The sequence below is a fragment of the Hipposideros armiger genome, unplaced genomic scaffold (genome assembly GCF_001890085.2).
Source record: "Hipposideros armiger isolate ML-2016 unplaced genomic scaffold, ASM189008v1 scaffold_163, whole genome shotgun sequence".
NCBI classification, from domain to species: domain Eukaryota; kingdom Metazoa; phylum Chordata; class Mammalia; order Chiroptera; family Hipposideridae; genus Hipposideros; species Hipposideros armiger.
This window is the reverse complement of record NW_017731513.1, coordinates 84,577-102,897: the sequence shown is the minus strand read 5'-3', so window position 1 is coordinate 102,897 and position 18,321 is coordinate 84,577. Positions and strand designations below refer to the sequence as shown.

General features: G+C 42.5%; 1 protein-coding gene across 7 annotated transcripts in view; it reads right to left on the bottom strand.

Moving 5' to 3' along the window:
• Positions 1–18,321, bottom strand: part of RALYL (RALY RNA binding protein like) — a 583,573-nt gene that overhangs the window by 526,997 nt on the left and 38,255 nt on the right. Inside the window, exon 3 of one of the 7 annotated variants that reach the window (XM_019651617.1) lies at positions 2,894–2,970. The exons of the other annotated variants lie outside the window; for them this stretch is intronic. The gene's annotated coding sequence lies outside the window, so the exon portion shown is untranslated. The remainder of the gene's footprint in view (positions 1–2,893; positions 2,971–18,321) is intronic. 7 annotated transcript variants of the gene reach the window in all.

The window sequence follows — 18,321 nt, the reverse complement described above, 5'->3', positions numbered from 1 at the left end:
CAGTGTGACTCAGAACATTCTTATGCATGTGAAAGCCTCAATTACAAAAGTCCACTGCATTTTTCCACTAGTGAAAGAACACAGTTGATGCACTGAAATGGGAAATCAGAAGCATAGGCTTGAAACACCGAAATTAATAACATCTACAAACAGAAGCCCTTATCAACAACTTCTGATCTGGAACCATGGCTTCTACAGTCACTGGTGTCTGCAAATTTCTATCAGTAGAAAAGAACTGACTTCACTGCCGTGAAAATATTTTAAGTATGTTAGTGATGGAATAGAAAGATATTTTAAATATAGCTTTAAGTTTACTAAGTGATAAGATAAAATTTCCTCTGTCAACTGTTTTATTATGTGAAATCTATTGCCAATCAATTAATTTATAAAAATACATTGATTTCATTTTTTAAACTTACAAAGACCTGAACTGATGCAATGAACTCTGAAAAAGTAATCGATATAATTTAAAATCACTAAGATGGCTATCTTAATGCCATGTTATAAATAAAGCAGTAAAACGTATGTTAAAAATAAAATTTCCAAATACTAAATGCATAGAAACTTAAGGAATTCATGTAGAATTAATGGGAAAAAAAAAAGGCCCAAACAATTTGGACTAATATTGTAGAGCCACATTTTCAGATTTCGAAATAAAAAACAGAGAAAACTGTGCTTTTTGTTATCGACTGATCAATAAGTGGTAAAGGAAGCCAAATATAACTCAGGATTTTGCTGAGATGGCTTATAAACAAGTCAGATATGTATTGAAGAATCTGATTTAAAACTCTATTTAAAATTAATCCAATTCTATCTCAATAAAATTCAATAATCAATCAAGAACTAAGTAATGCATTATAGTAATAATAAGTAAATCTACTGCGGTTACACAGAAGCTATTGGAACTGATCAATAGTTAAACATAAATAATTATCTTAAGGCAACACAGTTAGTCAATATACGAATGATAGGAATTTGCCATCCCCAAATTATCTTCTGCTGTATTTCCAAAAGTGTTTATCACACCCCAAAATTACAAAAAAAGGGGGGAAAAAAGCTAAGCAGATGGAAAAAGCATCATCATAAACAACTGAATCAATGGTACTCAGAAAGAATGGAGACATTTAGGGCTTTTACTCAATACAGAGAGAAGCATCATCCGTATTGCTTCTAGGTGATTGTTTCTATGGTCTTGACAGATGGGCAATTCCAGAGCTCACAGCCCCATCTGCATGTCACTGTTTTCCTGGCTGGTCATTGTCACAGGCCACAGGCAATATGGCTGCCAACTGCGGTCACAAATCACCTGCCTTACCTTACCCTTCCCGGTTCCCACTGTTGAGAGGTGCGCTCAGTTCTCCACCCCTTCCTTCTAAGCTGGCCTGGGAGGTGCTGTGATCAACACCATGAGGCTGCTATTCCTTCCATGTGAAGTGACATTCCAGACCCCTCCGACCACCCTGCAGGCCACATGGGGGGGAACCAAGGATCCAGGGCTGAAACCCCAGCCCGACCACCAGCTGAAGGCAGTTTCATGAGCGGTCACGATGGGACGAGTAGCGGGACAGTCAATACCCAGAATCCTGAGAAATCAGAGCTGCTACCGTAGGACGCCACTAGCTTTTAGGGTGGCTTGTGACACAGGAGTAGGTACTGAAACGGCGGCTTTAACGTTCCTCACACAGCCTTAACCTCGCTTCAGGGAAAATCTGACATTAAGCACAATCCTTCTTGTGTAGCCGCCAGGCTAGGAACCCAGGGATAACCTCACAGAATAAAATCATAACATGTCGATATTTCACGCAACCTGAAAAGACTCCTCTCTACCTCTGGCCTTCCCAGGGCAGCTAGATGCAACCAGGTGCGTCCGCCAGACCTGAGCACCCATCTGCACCGCCAGCCCGGGCTCCAGCCTTGGGGTCCTGACTCGGGACGCAGTGTGTGCTCACAGTCACACTTTGTCCCCGCCCAGACCTTTGCCACACGTGGCATGTTCTCACTGCTTCCTCTTAGGCACTGTTTATGTCCCATGCTTTGCTGTGTGTGCCCTGGCTGTTCAGAACCACCAGTAAAGACGACAGTTAAAAGTGGCCTGAGAAAGACCAACAGTGGCTTGATCATGTTTAGAACATTCAGCATGTATAAGACGATACACAGGGCAAACACATGTCTTCATGGGTAGCTGAACGACTATGTACCCGCAATAGCCAAATCGGACAACTGCAGGGATTCTCGCTCTAAAAAAATAAAAATACGAAACCACCATGAGGTTGGTGATTGTCTGGCCTCAAATTTCCTGCTGACGGAGTCTCTCTGTTCAAGCCGCTAATGCCTTCATGCCTCATTTTGCGGAACAATTAGAGTGATAATACCTGCCCTCCATCCGTCACGGGAAAGTTGTGCAAATAAATGAGATAATATATGTGAAAGTACTTCTGAAGGCAACCCAAGAGGGCAGCTAATGACACGTGAGGAAAACGCAAGGCAGAGGACATGCAGTTGGAGGGCGTTTAGAGGTCAGGCGAGGCAGCCTCTCTTCTGCATGAAAATCCACCTTGTGCTTGACCTACATTGTACAGGCAGGTCATTTCATCTGCGGACAGCGCTAATTATTAGTCATGCGCTTAAATCACCTTGTCACTTCTGCCCTTTGGCCCTATTTCGTTCCTCCAGAGCAGCAGAGGACATTTCCATTCCCTCCCTGGTGCCATTCAGTACAAAAGCGCCTTGTCAGACACTGAACTTGGGCCTCAGACATGAATGACGCATTAGTGAGATGAGGCCATGCTCTCACGTCTCTCACAGTCGCTAAATCACTGTCCCTTCAACGTGGGGAGACGGTAAGGACTGGGTACAGGCACAAGAAGGACACGAAGAGGGTACAGCCACCCACCTGGAGCCTCAGGCAGGTCCTCATGGACAAGATGTTTCTAGAACTGGGTCTCGAAAGGCGATTATGGGGATAAGTGTCTGGGGAAATATAAAAAATAAATAAATTTGTAGGGAAAGAGAAACAGTAACAGCCCGTCAATTATTTGCAGGTAGCTAAGATGCTCCCCATATCCCCTTGGTGAACATTTCTTAAACAGGCTTTACATAAATTTACATAATTTACACATCCATTCATCACCCTGTCTGAACTGGGCTCTTTTTTCTGAATGTGGAGACTCATCAGGAAGGGGTGACAGAAACAATAAACCAAGTCCCAGGCACAGATTTTACAGAGAAAATGTCCTTTGTTGAGACACTCCAACACTGCAACTCATTTATCGGGGTTGGAAGGAGGACGGGGCAGCGTTACAGAAGGCAGCCACTTGTGTACAGAAAAACACCTAATCTATCCTCGCGCTAAGCCTTGTAAAGCCTGGCTTTACTTTCTGTGGGACTCTCTTTACTAGTTCAACCGAAAGGTAAAATTAAATCGTTATTCTTCTAAATTTTTATTTGTTTTTTAGACACTGATTCAAGTCAAATGAAAGTTAACTGAATTCTCTCTCTCTCTCTTTTTTTTTTTTTCATCTAGTACATTAATTAGGCTCCTTTCTAGGATATCTGCAATCCTATCACACCCACCTACTTTCTATGTGCTCACCGGAATCACGGATTTCAAAAATGGTGAAAAACAGCCATAAGCAAATCACACCACCACGACTGTCCACCTTGTTGAAAATCCAGTGAACAGCACGGCGTGTGTCTACCTGAGCTCACACTTCAGGCACCAACGCAGCCAGTGCTTTTCAAATCGTCACTCTCTCTCCTCTAAGTTCCAGGGCTGTATGTCTGGGTGCCTTGCAGAAACTTTACACAGATATCCAACAAGGCCTCTAAACTCAATGTTCTAAAACATTTGCCCTGTAAACGTCCGTCCCCCACCCCGTTCTATCCAATGTGCTTCAAGGCAGCTTCCTCCTGCGAGTTTATCTAGAAATGATGATTCATTAAAAAAAAATTTTTGTCACCAAGTTATATTGGTCCCCAAAGAATAAAGGAGCTTCAAAGACCCACAAACCCAGATCCTCAGCCAACGTTTCTTCCTCTTTTAAATCCTGACTTGGGAAATGGAGCCCATGCAAACTCAGGAAACGTATCTGTCCAGATTGAAAAGCTATGGGATTAGACAGAGGAGAGAAGCTTCGAGCAGGACGTGAGGCCATTCATTACCTTCTGCCCGGGGGTCGCTCCGAGCCAGCCAACAGCTGACCCCAAACCAGGCGGGATGGAAGTCTGACCTGGTATTGGAAGAAACAGGTTACTGTCACCGAGACGGCGCTGGTGACAACGTAGACCACCACAAGACGTGCCGGCTATGAACGTCCAGCGTTTTAGGCCCGTTCTTGGCATTCGGCGGCCCCGTTCAATTAATTAAGCGGGTCTTCACGTCTTCCAGGTGTCGCGGCTCTAAAGGGTGACCCTTTAACTCCAGGCACAGTCTTTGCCAATTGGGATGTAAATAGGCAAAAGGCGACGAATGCCCCTCTATAATTCTCTAAAACCCCATCAGCTGCGACCGAACGCTCCATAAACCAATTCAGGTGGAACGTGTCCCGTCGCCTTTACCGGCCAGGTTGTTCACACCCTCTATTTCCAAGACATGTTTCTTTATCAAGAACCAAAACAAAATTTTTTGTTAAAAAAAACAAAAACAAAAAACTATTTTTTAAAATCTCTACTTCCCAAAAGGTTATTATATTCAGACTCAAAACCCATGTAGTAAACGCCTCCTGTGCTCAGACATGACCTCATTTAACCCTCAGAGACTCTGATGCAGGACTATTAGGGACGGAAGCGAGGGGGGGACGTTCCTACCAGTTTTGGGGCTACAAAACTGACGTACCTTCGCTTGTCCACGTCACTCAGAGGCAGACTCCAGAATGCCCCAAAACCCAGACAACCCTCTGACACCGCGGATTCGAAGCGAGCGGGTCCACGCACACCCGGAAGCGTTTCAGTCCCTGCACGCTGGCGTGCGTTTCGCATCCGCAGATTCAACACAGCTCGGTAAAAACTGCAGTTTCCCCCCAACCGCAGATTCCCAACCGAAATACCATTTTTCCATCAGCAGTTGGTTGCATCCACGGATGCCGAGGGCCACCTGTAGTGAAGTTTTGGGGGGGAGTCAAAAGTTATAGGCAGATTTTCGACTGTGTGGGGGCTCAGCAACCCCTCATGCCTTGCATTGGTGAGGGGACATCTGGCCTGATATTCTAGAACTCAGGTGACATTTTCACAAGCTAACGGTAGGTGGAGACTTAGGAAGGACACAGGCTAGCCCCAAATAAAGGAGAAGTTATCCATCCCTCCTCATGCCCCAGGGCAGTCCCAGTGTCAAAGGCACAAGGGCTTCACTCATCACAGGGCCCGGACACTCCCACAGACTTTTCTAGAACAACTTGTTGGACAGATTATAACAGTCAGTTTTCCAAAGAAACAGAATCAATAGGATATACATACAGAGGGTACCAAAAAAATGTATGCACATTTTAAGAAAGGAAAAAAATCTATTAAAATTGTAATATGTACCGATAACAAAAGATGAATACAGTAATACCTCGGTTTGCGAGCATAATTCATTCTGGAAATAAACTACTTTTTGCAAGGCATCGCTCGTCTACCGAGTTAAAATGTATTATTAGGTTGGTGCAAAAGTAATTGCGGTTTTGCCATTACAAGTTAAAGCACAAACCACTATTGCTTCTGCACCAACCTAATAGAAATGTTTGCTCATCTTACGGAACACTCGCAAACCAAGTTACTCGCAATCCAAGGGTTTACTGTAAGTACAAGTCACATTTGACTTCTGCAATTACAAGAGGTGCTCAAAGTGGTTACCATCAGTGTCTATACACTTCTGATGATGGCGAACTACTGCTTGAGCAACGTTGATCAAAGTGTCCACTTGTATACGTTTTTTTTTTTTTTGGCATCTCTGTATACACACACACACACAGAGAAATATATAGAATTTATTATAGGAACTGGCTTGTGGAGGCCGAGCAGTCCCACCATCTGCTGTCTGCAAGCTGGAGCTATAATTCACCTAAGTCCAGAGGCCTGAGAACCAGGAGGCACTGAAATCCAAGGACAGGAGAAAATGCAAGTCCAGGCTTGCACCGAGAGTGAACAGGCATTCCCTCCGCCTTTCTGTTCTATCCAGGCTCTCAACAGACTGGATGCAGCCCACCCACACCAGGGAGGGCCATCTGCTTTGCTCAGCTCACCAACTAAAATGGTAATCTCTCCCCAGACTCCCTCTCAGACACACCCAGCTTGGCATCCCTTAGTCCAGTCAAGCTGACAATAAAATTAAGCCTCATAGGGACCAAATGCACCTTCCCATCTCTCCCATTTGTATTTTTTCCATCTATGTCATTTGAAGGCAGGCTAGGCAAGAATCACGATTGCCTGGGTTGGAAAGGTGTCCACAATTTGAATAGGTATATTCAATGTTAGGTATTAATCTTATATCTTTAAAATAAAACACAGAGTTCCTTGCTTTCAAAATATAAACAAAAGATAAAATCAACTTGGCCAAAGTTGATATTAAAAGAATAAATAATTTTCAATGGAGTTATTGGGTCTTCAGAAAAGTCATGACGCATGTTTGCAACAGATGGCACTAGTCCATTTTTGGAAGAACTAGAGTCATTTGCATGTATGTTATTGCTATGTCATTTGACAGCTGACAGTTCTAGCTTCATTCCAAAAAAAACTGAGCAATTTGGTTGAGTTTTGGAGATTTTACAGCAAGTTGAAGATGGAAGGCCAAACTGTGCATTTTTGCCATATTTTACTGTATTACTTCCATTAAGGGAATAACACGCGTAAAGCTTGTGAAAAGTTGCATAAAGTTTACAGTGACAATGCTCTACAAGAACGTCAGTGCAAATGATGGTTCACGAAATTCCGGGCTGGTGATTTTGATCTCAACAACGCTCCTGGGTAAGGGAGGCCCACCGAGGTTGATGACGACAAAATAAAGGCATTGATCGAGTCAAACCCACGTTACATGACACAAGAGATTGCAGAAACATTGAACATTCATCATTCAAGCACTCGCCACCATCTGAAGCAATATGTACCTATAACAAAGCAAGCTCGATATTTGGGTTCCGCATGAACTCAAAAAAGTTCATTTGACAGCGCATATAAACATCTGCAATATGCTCATTAAACATGAGGAAAATGATCCTTTTTTGAAGCGACTGATAACTGGTGATGAGAAGTGGATTGTTTACAACAATGTGACGTGCAAACAGTCTTAGTCCCGACGTGATGATTCACCTCAAACAACATCGAAAGCAGACATTCATCAGAGGAAGGTTATGCTCTCAGTGTGGTGGGATTTTAAAGGTGTCATGTTTTTCGAGCTCCTACCAAGGAATCAAACAATCAATTTGAATGTGTACTGTCGGCAATTGGACAGTTTGAACAAATCCATCATCCAGAAAGTTCCAGAGCTTGTTCATTGTAAAGGAGTTGTGTTCCATCGCGACAACGTGAGACCACACACAAGTTTGATCACCCGTCAAAAATTATTGGAGCTTGGATGGGATGTGTTGCCACACCCACCATACTCGCCTGACCTTGTGCTGTCAGACTTCCACTTGTCTCGCTCTCTTCAAAACTCCTTGCGTGGGGGGGGGGTCCTGGATAGAATAGGTACGCAGCTGCAGTGTTGCCGTGGGGGCGTGGGGGACGTTTTGGGGAATGTAATTGATAATGTTGTGAACATTTTGTGGGGTGTCGGGTGGTCACTTGTCTTGCATCATGGATGGGGGGGAGGCTTGATCGCTGCGCTGTGCACCTGAGGCTGATGGTGTGTAGTGTTGTATGTCAACTATGATTGAATATATATATGCATATGTGCATGGTCATGGGGCATGGAGTGTAGTGTGGGAGTGGAGTTGTAGGATTTGTAATAGATATATATGTATGATATTGGGGGGAAATGGGGCGGCGGATTGGGGGAGGGGGATTGTCACTTCAAGGGGTAAAAAGTATACCTATTGCACTGTGTTGTACAGCTGAAACTAATTCTAAAATATGTGTACTTCATAATAAAAAAAGCAAAACAAACAAACAAACAAAAATACCTCCCTGCGTGGTATAACATTCAATTCAGATGAGGCTGTAAATCAGCACCTTGTTCAGTTTTTCACAATAAAGACAGGTCCTTCTATGAATGAGGAATTGTGAAGCTTGCTGAAAGATGGCAAAAGGTTATGGAACAAAACGGGCACTATGTCATTGATTGATCTTTGTTCTTTACATAAATAAATGACCTTTGAAAAACATAGACAAAATATGTCATGACTTTTCTGAAGACCCAATAAAACAAACATGGCCCACTGGAAGTAGCAGAATCTCTGGAGAGTTTTGAATTGTATGTTTACTAAAAGGTGGCGTAAGTTGCCAATAAAGTGGCGGACCATTTCAGTGTGCTTGGAATTATGGACGTCCCCAGGACGTAAGACTTCAGTGCTAAAACCAGAAAACTCCTGGGTAAGTTGGGACGAACTGGTCTCCCCAGTTACACAAGAATGAGCAATAATATTGTCATCCCTTCATGGGTATCAATTCCCCAAAAGATATTGTGGATTGCACTGAAGTGGCGAAGAAATAAGAGTGCTGTATCTTGGAATGAGGAAATGCTTTTCTGAATCAAAGATGTAAGAGGGAGAAATATTGCTTTACAGTATCCAGAAATAAATTCTACTTCACCTGGCCAGAAAGCGTGTGAGAGATTTCCCAATTCACCCCCCAATCCCTGGCAACAAACCCTCGAATCTCTAAGTTTCTATGAGTTCTTCTCTTTTAGGTTCCACATATAAGAGGGATCAGATGCTGTTTGTCTTTCTCTGCCTGACTTATCTCACTTAGCATAATGCCCTCGGGGTCTATCCATGTTGTCACAATGGCAGGATTTCCTTCTTTCTCTTGGTTCAATAATATTTCAGCGTGTGTGTGTGTGTGTGTGTGTGTGTGTGTGTGTGTGTGTGTGTGTGTACACACTACATTCTTTTTATTCATCATCCATCCATGGACACTTAGGCTACTTTCATTTCTTCGCTATTGTAAATGGCTATTGTAAATAATGCTGCAGTGAACATGGGTGTAGCTATCTCTTCAAGGTCATGCTTTCATTTCCTTTGGATCTGTACCTGGAAGTGAAACTGCTGGGTCATATGACAGCTCTCTTTTATTTTATTTTTTGAGGAACCTCCATACTGGTTTCCACAGTGGCTGCACCAATTTACATTCCCACCAACCGTGCACGAGACCAAATCCATCATTTAAATGGTGCCTGCTTCCGTTTTCACAGTTCTATAAAGACAATTATGTTGTCCTCATCTACATTTTTACAAGAGTATGGCAAAATAAAAAAGACACGCTAGGGACAAGTGATGTGTTACCTGGACCTTCCTTACTTGTCACATTGCTACCGTAAACCCTCTCTCAACGTCATTCCTTTCAGATCTTCAAGACTGTGTTTAGTACTGGAGGACAGGAGCAAATGGCTTTGCAAAGAAAGGATAAAAACCACCTGACACCCTAAAGCCTGAGTACAAAGGACTGGGAAGTACTGCTCCACGGGGGGGGCTTTAGAACAGTTACCTCCTAATAAGGTGAGGAGTGGAAACTGGGCTGCTTGGCACTCTGTTTTCTGCTCATTACACCTTATTTCTGCTGTTAACTTGCAGATAAATACGTAGTAGTAGAAGCTTCTAAGAAAGAATGTGACTGGACGAAAAAAAAAACGCCCTTTACACTTAGGAAAATCAGCATCGACTACAATATTAAATTCCGCACATGATTTTTTTCAAGCAACTCAACAATGTGTATATTACTTGCTTTCATTTTTTTTCTAAGCAAAATCCTTCTGTTTCTATGTGTCTATCTTACAATTTCCTATGTTTAATATACTAAGCAAAATGTTGTCCATAATAAGATAAAAAATAGCCATTAAATCTCTGGGCTAATAGAAAAAAAAACTGGAACATAACATCGTCACACTAAATTTGCATATAAGTTAAATAGATTATGAATGAAACAGGAGCTAGAACACATCTGACGTCCTGTTTTGTACCAACTGCTCAGTTGCTCATCTGAAATTGGGTTCAAACAGAAAATATTGTTTGATTCCAGAACAAGATGTAAACGGCTATTTGACTATTGTGATACTAAATTTTTTGAGTGCTAGAAAGCCTGTTTCCCTAAAATTAAAGAGTATATATGTAAGTAAATTGATTTTCAGTTTCCTTTCTGTATTATCTTAGTTGTTTAATGAAGCAAGACATTGGCCTTTGTATTATACTAATTTAAAATAAGAATCAAATCAGTTCTGTGCTAGTATTTTTCTAAAATTTTGGACTAGTTTTCAAAACATTTCCCTTACTGTAAAAAAATGTACCTTTTTATGTTTTCCTGTTATTGTATTCGCATTGGTATTGTATCAGTTCTGTGTGTATAAACGAAGAAAAAACTTTGAACTAAAAATAATAATAAATTGTCCACGTATTACTAGTTTTCATATTTTCTGTCTCTGGAACCCAGTTTAGTTTACTATGAAATGCAGAACGCTCAACTCTTTATCAATTTTATGACTACAGGGCCCCACGTTCACCTCTTATCACTTCCTCAAGTCACTGTCGCCGGCCTTTAAAATTAGAACTGTAAACATAAAGTTAAACATTCACTTAGTATCTCAGAAATGTGTTGATAGAGTTATAAATTTTAATAGCTTATTGATAAAATGTAAGCTGCTGGAATCTTAAAGAGACATTTTTAAGTGAGTGTTGGACTATGGTTCATCCTCATGGTTGCGGACCTCAGATAATGAGGAATAAAAGTTTATGCAATCTCTTCTACCACTCCTGTCTCATTGCAAAATTCGGAGAAATCCTAACAGGTACAGAAATAACTGTGCCTGCTCTGTGCCTGCTAACTGTAGTGAATTCTAGTTGGGCAAAGGAAGAAGATACAAGTAACTTTTTAATGTAATTTCTCAAATTCCAGGCATTCTTCTCCATTTGGTAAGATCAGGCTTTTTTAGTATCTCCTCTCTTATTATTTTTATATTACACTGCCTCAATGTCTATAAAGTTAATTGCTGTTCATAATGTCCCTTTTATCACAATGAATGAGTACTTTTGTTCAAGAAATAGTTCCTCCGTGACTATGAGATAAACAAAGATATAAAAAGAGAGGCATGAATACAAAGTGATAATTCCTTCTTTCTTTCCCTGCCCCCCCCTTCTTTATTGATTCTCAACTCAAAATCTCCAATACCATCGGAAGAGGTGAGAGGAAGAATTTTTTTTTCCCCATGTGTGGTTTCACAGTGCAAATCTACACGCAGCAGAGAGAGTTTGGGGGGCGAACCCATGAGGGCGAAGGGCTATGCAAAAGCATTTATGAACAGTAAGAGAAGAAAGGATCAAATCACTGCTGTTATCACTGGGGACAACAGCACCAGGATGACCACTAATGAGGTCTGCATTCTGACAACCAGAGCTCCTGGGTGTGTTTAGAGGGTCCCACCTGGCGCTGGCCCCAGGAAAGCATGGCTCTGCTCAGCTATCATCAGATGGTTTGGTCCAGCCTTCGCAGTTGCTGAGTAGGACCACTGCTGACTAATCTTTATTTTAATTACCCCCACGAGCCCTTGAATCGTTCTTGAAGCTGTAAGCCTAGACTTGGACAGTTTCTTTCTGAATATCCTGAAGAGGTGTCTCATGGCAGCCTGGTGTACCCAACCACACGGGTCCCAGTCGGAGGTTTCCGTCCCCAGCATGCAAACTGGTGGGCCTAGGTTTCCCTCGTAGGTGCGTAACGGAGCCCTGCAGCCTATTAAGGGAGGAACAAAGCTACACGTACCTTACTTATTATTGTTATTACGAATATGATTGCAATTTATCAGTTCAGTAGTCTTAAGCATAAAAAAAATGTTTATATTTTGAAAAAAAGCTGCACTACAATATATTCGTTTGACATAACAATGCATAGAGGGCCTGTTTCTATTTGAGTGTCCTTTTTAAGAGTTATACACGGATGCAAAGCAAGGACAGTCTGGGTCCCCCCGTTTACTTTCTGTGCAAAACTGAAAGGCTGGCAGACTGCTTTTTTTCCTGTTATTCCTGCCTAAATTGCAGAACTCAGAGCAGATGGTTCACTCTGCTTAGACGTGTCTGGATTATTACACTTGACGGGGTCCTTTATCACAGTTTCTTGGAAAAGAATAAAAGAAATTCCTCTCTGGGAACAATTTTAGGAAAACAATTTTAGAACTGAGGATAACTAAAACAAAACCACAGATTTATTTAACAATTTGTGAGTAATTCTGCTAATGATTAAAGGCTGAATTCTAGTGTGTGTTACGGTGTTCCAGGTTTGGGGCCACGGTTTTTACACCCATTACCTCACTGACTCACTGCACAGCTGCAGGAAGAAACTTCGAACGTACCTGCCTTTTTGACCTGCTAAGGCACACACAGCTCATACACTAACCCTGGAAAAAATGCAGTAATATGCTGGGCACGTTGGTCTCCATTACATGCACCAAAGTGCGATATGTAAGTACTGGGGCAAGATAAAAGGGTTTACAGTGGCACAGACGAATGGCTGCCAACATGGAGAGAGACCTGATGGGCAGACGGACGCTAGGGCACACCTGATCCACCTGAAGCCATGGGACACTTGCTCCTCTATGGGGACCAGGAGGGAAGCCCCCTGCTTTGTACACGCATTACTACCGAATTAAGTTCTTGTCAACTTCCTGAAATGAGAGCAACTTGTACATTTGGCCTGCGGCATCTTTCCACAAAATACCATCTCCATTTTCCCAACCTGGAAAACCCAATAAAGCAATCACCTCTGTGCAGCTCCTGTTGCAGGAACCTGGAGGCCAGACTCAGCTGTGTTCACGCAGCTAGAAAGTGGGACAGTCGCTGTGGACACGGCCTGTCTCACCCCAGAACCTGTGCTCTCAACCATCATGCGTTCTGAGGGCCACACACAGCGGATGGGAGTTAGAAAACGATACTGGGGGACGGTCTTTTTACTTGAAAACTCGATCAATTCATCAACTCAGTGGTGTTGGAAAGCATCCAGCATGTCCCCCGTCCTCCAAGGCCAGCGCTTTACTCCATGCCACCCACACACACCATCTGGGCTGTGGCGATAGTCTCCTGGGGTCCCCATATACATTCACTCACCTGCCTCCAAGCAGGTCTCCCAGCAGGGGCCGAGCTCAGCGCTGGGACCCCGCCCAGGCCCCCTCCAACCCCACAGGTCCCCAGGATCCTGCATCAGCTTCGCCCCAGCCACAGGGGAGGCCTTCCTGCAGTTTCTGAAGGTGCTAAGGGCTTTCCCGTCACGTCTCCTGCGACGGCCCCCTTTCCTTACCTGGGCGTCTCTTACATGGCCTCCGACCTTAGCGTCATCGCACTTCCTCAGAGAAGCCTTTCCATTTTCCCAGTTTCACCCAGCTCGCCCCTGTCTCGTTCACGGCACCCTGCTTTTTTCCAAGCACCTGTGATCTGTGACCACATAGTTCTGTTGTCTGTCTCACTAACCTGTTTCTTGACTACAGATTCTGCTCCCTGCTACACCCTTTGGTTGGAGCCTGGCGGAACGCGTCCTCCCTGAACCCCGAGGCATTGCCCTGAGTCTGCCTTGTGGAGCGGTCCATCTCCCTCCCAGCCCCACACAGCATCCCTTCAGGTCGCATACATGTGGCCCCATGCCGGCCCCCAGCCTGCCCGTCCGTGGGCTAAACAGTTATTATAACGTGAACAAATGTGCTCAGGAAAACCCCATGTGGTGGCTGTGATAAGTGGCACTCGTGCGTCCCAACAGCCAGTGCCGGTGAGGACTGGAGCAACGGCGGAGTGTGGGAAGGTTTCCTCGGAGTCCAGTTGGCTCCCTCCAAGCACTGTCTGTGTGTCGCCTTCTCTGAGTCAAAGGCTCCAGGCAGAATTTGCCAGACTGCCTTTAGGCCCCTGACATAAGAAGTTCAAACACTTGCTGGTAAAATCGCCTGTTCGTTACTCAGTCTGTCCTAACAGTGTCGGAAGCAGAAGTGACAGCCCGTCCTCAGGATCCGTCATCCTCTCCTTCCTTTGTGGAGACACTTCTCAGCGGGTCTAGTCTTCTGCACATTTCCCCAGCAGAGTCCCTGACAGTCCTGTGCTCCAGACCCTCTTAACAAGGCTGAAAGTGCGGCAAAGGCCTCGGGCAAAGGAGTGTCTCTCAGAGCGAGGTTACAACTGTCACTGACCCGTCTAAATATAGACCACGCTGCCCCGTGGTGCCAAGGTCAGGTAAGTTTGTTTGCAACCCCTTGGAAGGATCGAGGTTTCCTAGGCTCGGGGACCCTCAGCTGGGACCAACACACTAGACATGCAGCATCCTCTGGAGCCTCTCCATGTCCCCCCCCCCCATGGGTCTCACGGATGATGGGAACTGCTGCTTTATGCACATGGCAACGAGCCATGTAATCGCCCTGTGACAGTCCTTCCATGGTGAAGAATTCAGCTTCCCTACCGTAGTCCATGTTCTCTAAAGACACTTTTTGTAACGGTGTCGCCCTTAGTAGGAGCTCAAAAAATATCCGTTGATGAGAACTGACTGAAGGAAAGAGGCCAGATCTCAGGAAGTCAAGGGGTCACAAGCAGCAGCACCTCAACTGACACTCATTAGAATTTTGGAAGACTGAAAGCATAAACACCCACAATATACATATCAAAGGTATTATCTTGTGATGTTTTAATTATATCTGTTAGCCTCAGAGAAGAGGAAAGCAGTTCAGTGAATCTATGTTAAAGGGTAGAGGCTGGGTCCTGGTAGATGAAGTAGAAAAGAGCCGACTTCCGAGTCCTACACTGCAGGAGAGGCGAGGCTGAGAAGAGACACCATATCTAAAGCAGTGAAGACCCCTAAACCAGTTTGACTAAATGGCTTCTTCGCCTATATTTTACATTCTTCTGAATATTTTTATATTATTAAAAATATCTTTGAAAGGCAAATCGCATTAGAGTGAACTAAAAGTAAAATTTATGTTACAATTAAATAAAAATAAATTTGAAGAATGCAAACATCAGATGGAAATTTCCTAAAATAGACAAATGGAAAAGTTCAAGTAGAACAACAGAAGACATTTCTAATATTTCTAAAATGTTTCAAATTCAGTAAATAATTTAACAAAATTAGATCATGTGTCCTCTTAGAAAAATTGATTTTAAGATGGAGTAAGTTTTATAAACTGTCAACAAAATCAAAAGGCAACCTCTGGAATGGTAGAAAATATTTGCAAATCATATATCTGATAAGGGGTTAATACAAAAATATATCAAAAGCTCCTACAAAACAGCAAAATAAATAAAAAAAAAAACACCAAAAACACTGCAATTAAAAAATGAGCAGAAGAAATAGACATTTTTCAAAGGAAGTCATACATATGGCCAAAAGGTACATGAAAAGATGCTCAACATCACTAATCAACAGGGAATGCAAATCAAAACCACAGTGAGATACCACCTCACACCTGTCAGCATGGCTATTATCAAAAAGACAAGAAATAGCTATTGCGAGGCTGTGGACAAAAGGGAAGCCCCGTGCACTGTTGGTTGGAATATAAGTTGGTACAGATATGGAAACAGTATGAAAGTTTCTCAAAAAATTATAAATAGAGCTACTATATGATCCAGCAATCCCCCTGCTGGGTGTATTTCCAAAAGAAATGAAAACCTTGAAGAGATACCTGCACCATGTTCATTGCAGCGTTATTTACGATAACCAAGATACACACACACCACGAGTGTCTGTCAGCGGAGGACTGAGAAAGAATGTGAGGTACACACACAATGCAGTATTACTCAGCCTTGAGAAAGCACTTGCTGCCATTTGCAAGAACAGGGATGGACCCTAACACACCATGAGAAGTGAGGTAAGTCAGGCAGAGAAAGACAAATGCCTCCTGATCTCACTTACATGCGGAGTCTGAGAAAGTTGAGCTCACAGAAAGAGAGACGGAATGGCGGGGACCAGGGGCTGGCGGGCAGGGGGATGTTGATCAAAAGGTACAAACTTCCGGTGACAAGGTAAGCTCTAGGACCTAATGTATAGCACGGTGATTACAGTTAATAATACAATAATATACACTTGAAAGTTGCTAAGAAAATGGACCTTAAATGTTCTCACCACAAAAAAAAAGTGGTGAGTATGTGAGGTGATGTGGGTGTTGGGTAATACTATGGAGGTCATCATTTTGCAATAGATAAGTGTATCATATCAATACGTAGCACACCATAAACTTACCCAGTGCTACCTGTCAATTTTATCTTAATAATACTGGAAAAAATAAATAAGAAATCTCACAAATCAATCATAAGGGATGAATGGATTACAGGCATAAATGGGCACAAAAGAGAAAATTTACAGACCAAAAAAAAAAAATGTTGAAAATTTATAAAAGGTTGACAGAAAGGAACAGACATTTCACATAAAGGTTAAAATCACTCAAGTGTTAGCTCTTTTCAGATAAGGAAAGTGAAGCTTAGCGAGGTTAAATGACTTGCCCAGCGTCATCCATTCGGATCAGTAATGGCAGAGATATTTATGCTGTTAAATCTAGTAAGTCAACCCCTCTCTTATCATCACAGGTCACATATTTCCTGGATCTTGGTCATCAGATGATCACGCCTAGGGATGTAGGTGAAAAAAACGGGCAGGGTGATGTATTTCTGTTAGAGATGTGAGACAGAACTATGTCATTGTATCACATAAATTAGGCGAGAAAAAAAAAAGATGTTATATTTGATACCGCCCTTAGAAGCAAGAATTCATTTTTTTCAGTGGCATCAAAAGACAAATGGACAAATGGTACAGCCTGCCAAAGCTAAGAACCAGCGAAGTGAAAAGGACTAATTAGCAATGACTAGACTCTTGAGAGCATCTGAGCAATTGAACCGTGGAGTTTTTCCAACAACCCTTAATGCACTGAAAATTAGGGGAGCTATCTAGCTTTCCTTTATGATCTTTCTGTTTGTAATTGGTTCCATGGAGAGGCACAAAAAATAAATAGGTAAAAGAATGGCCAAAAAAAAAAAAAGAAAGAAAGAAAGGTAAGGTAATCAAAATGCAGCAGGGTATTTCAGACAAATGACATTGGAAGCCAATGGTACAATGGCCGCCATATCATTGGTACAATGGCTGCCCCACTAAAAATTTCGGTCTACACACACACACAAAAAAAGGAAGCCACTCTCCAGAGGTAACAGAAAGTGACTGACAGACTTTGGGATGTATAACGACATTTTCAACATTATTTTAGCAGTGGTGTTAGAACAGATGAAAGAGAAAGAGAGGCAAGACCAAGTAGAAAGTATTATCGACACCAAGGAGAGCCCAGAATATGATGATGTGGGTCCCACCGGAGTTAAAAGAATGAACAGAATTAATAGGACTTGGTAAGCAGTGAGGGTGACTAAGACAAACAAAGGGACACATCCCAGAAAATCTCAGTGTGTGGAGTTTGAATGCCGGAAGAATGGAGGTGGCATTATAACACGGGCACAATGCCAGTTCTTTTTGGCTGTCTCGACAATTTCGAAAATCAAATGTTCTAACTCAACTCCATTCCTAATCTGAAGAGACAGAAGCTGGAGTGAGGTAGGTGCTTTGAGCCACTCAGCTGATGGGTCTGGAACCAGTCTTACACGTGTGACAGTGTCCTGGGAGTACCCAGACCCCAGACCTGCCCCAGGAGTACACCAAATGCCTTCACCAAGTCCATCAGGGTTTCTTCCCTACAAAATGGAAAAGCCTTTCTTTTTCTCCATGTAGAAAAACACGTCATACATAAAAATCCAAATATGGAAAAGAACGAAATGACCCATAACCTAATATGTCAAGGGATTTTCCACGTCCACAAATATTAATCTACCAAATATGACAGCCATTTTTATATTACATAGTTTTTAATTAGTCCCCTTCCTGATAGGAATTAAAATGGTCTCAAGTGTTTTGATCTTATAAATGATAACTATATTAAAATGCCTCTGTGGAACACCATTTTTATTAATTTGTATGACTATCATTTTAGAGTACATTCCTTGATATATATGTGTGTTATATGGCTAAATATATACACTTTTAAAACATTTTTCATATATATATATTACTAAACCACAATCCAGGAGAACACCAACTTATATGCTCATAAACATTATAGCCAAGTGACCATTTTCACACACTCAGAAAAACACTGAATACTGTTAACTTAAAAAAGTTTTCAAATGGATAAGATAAAATGACATGTAA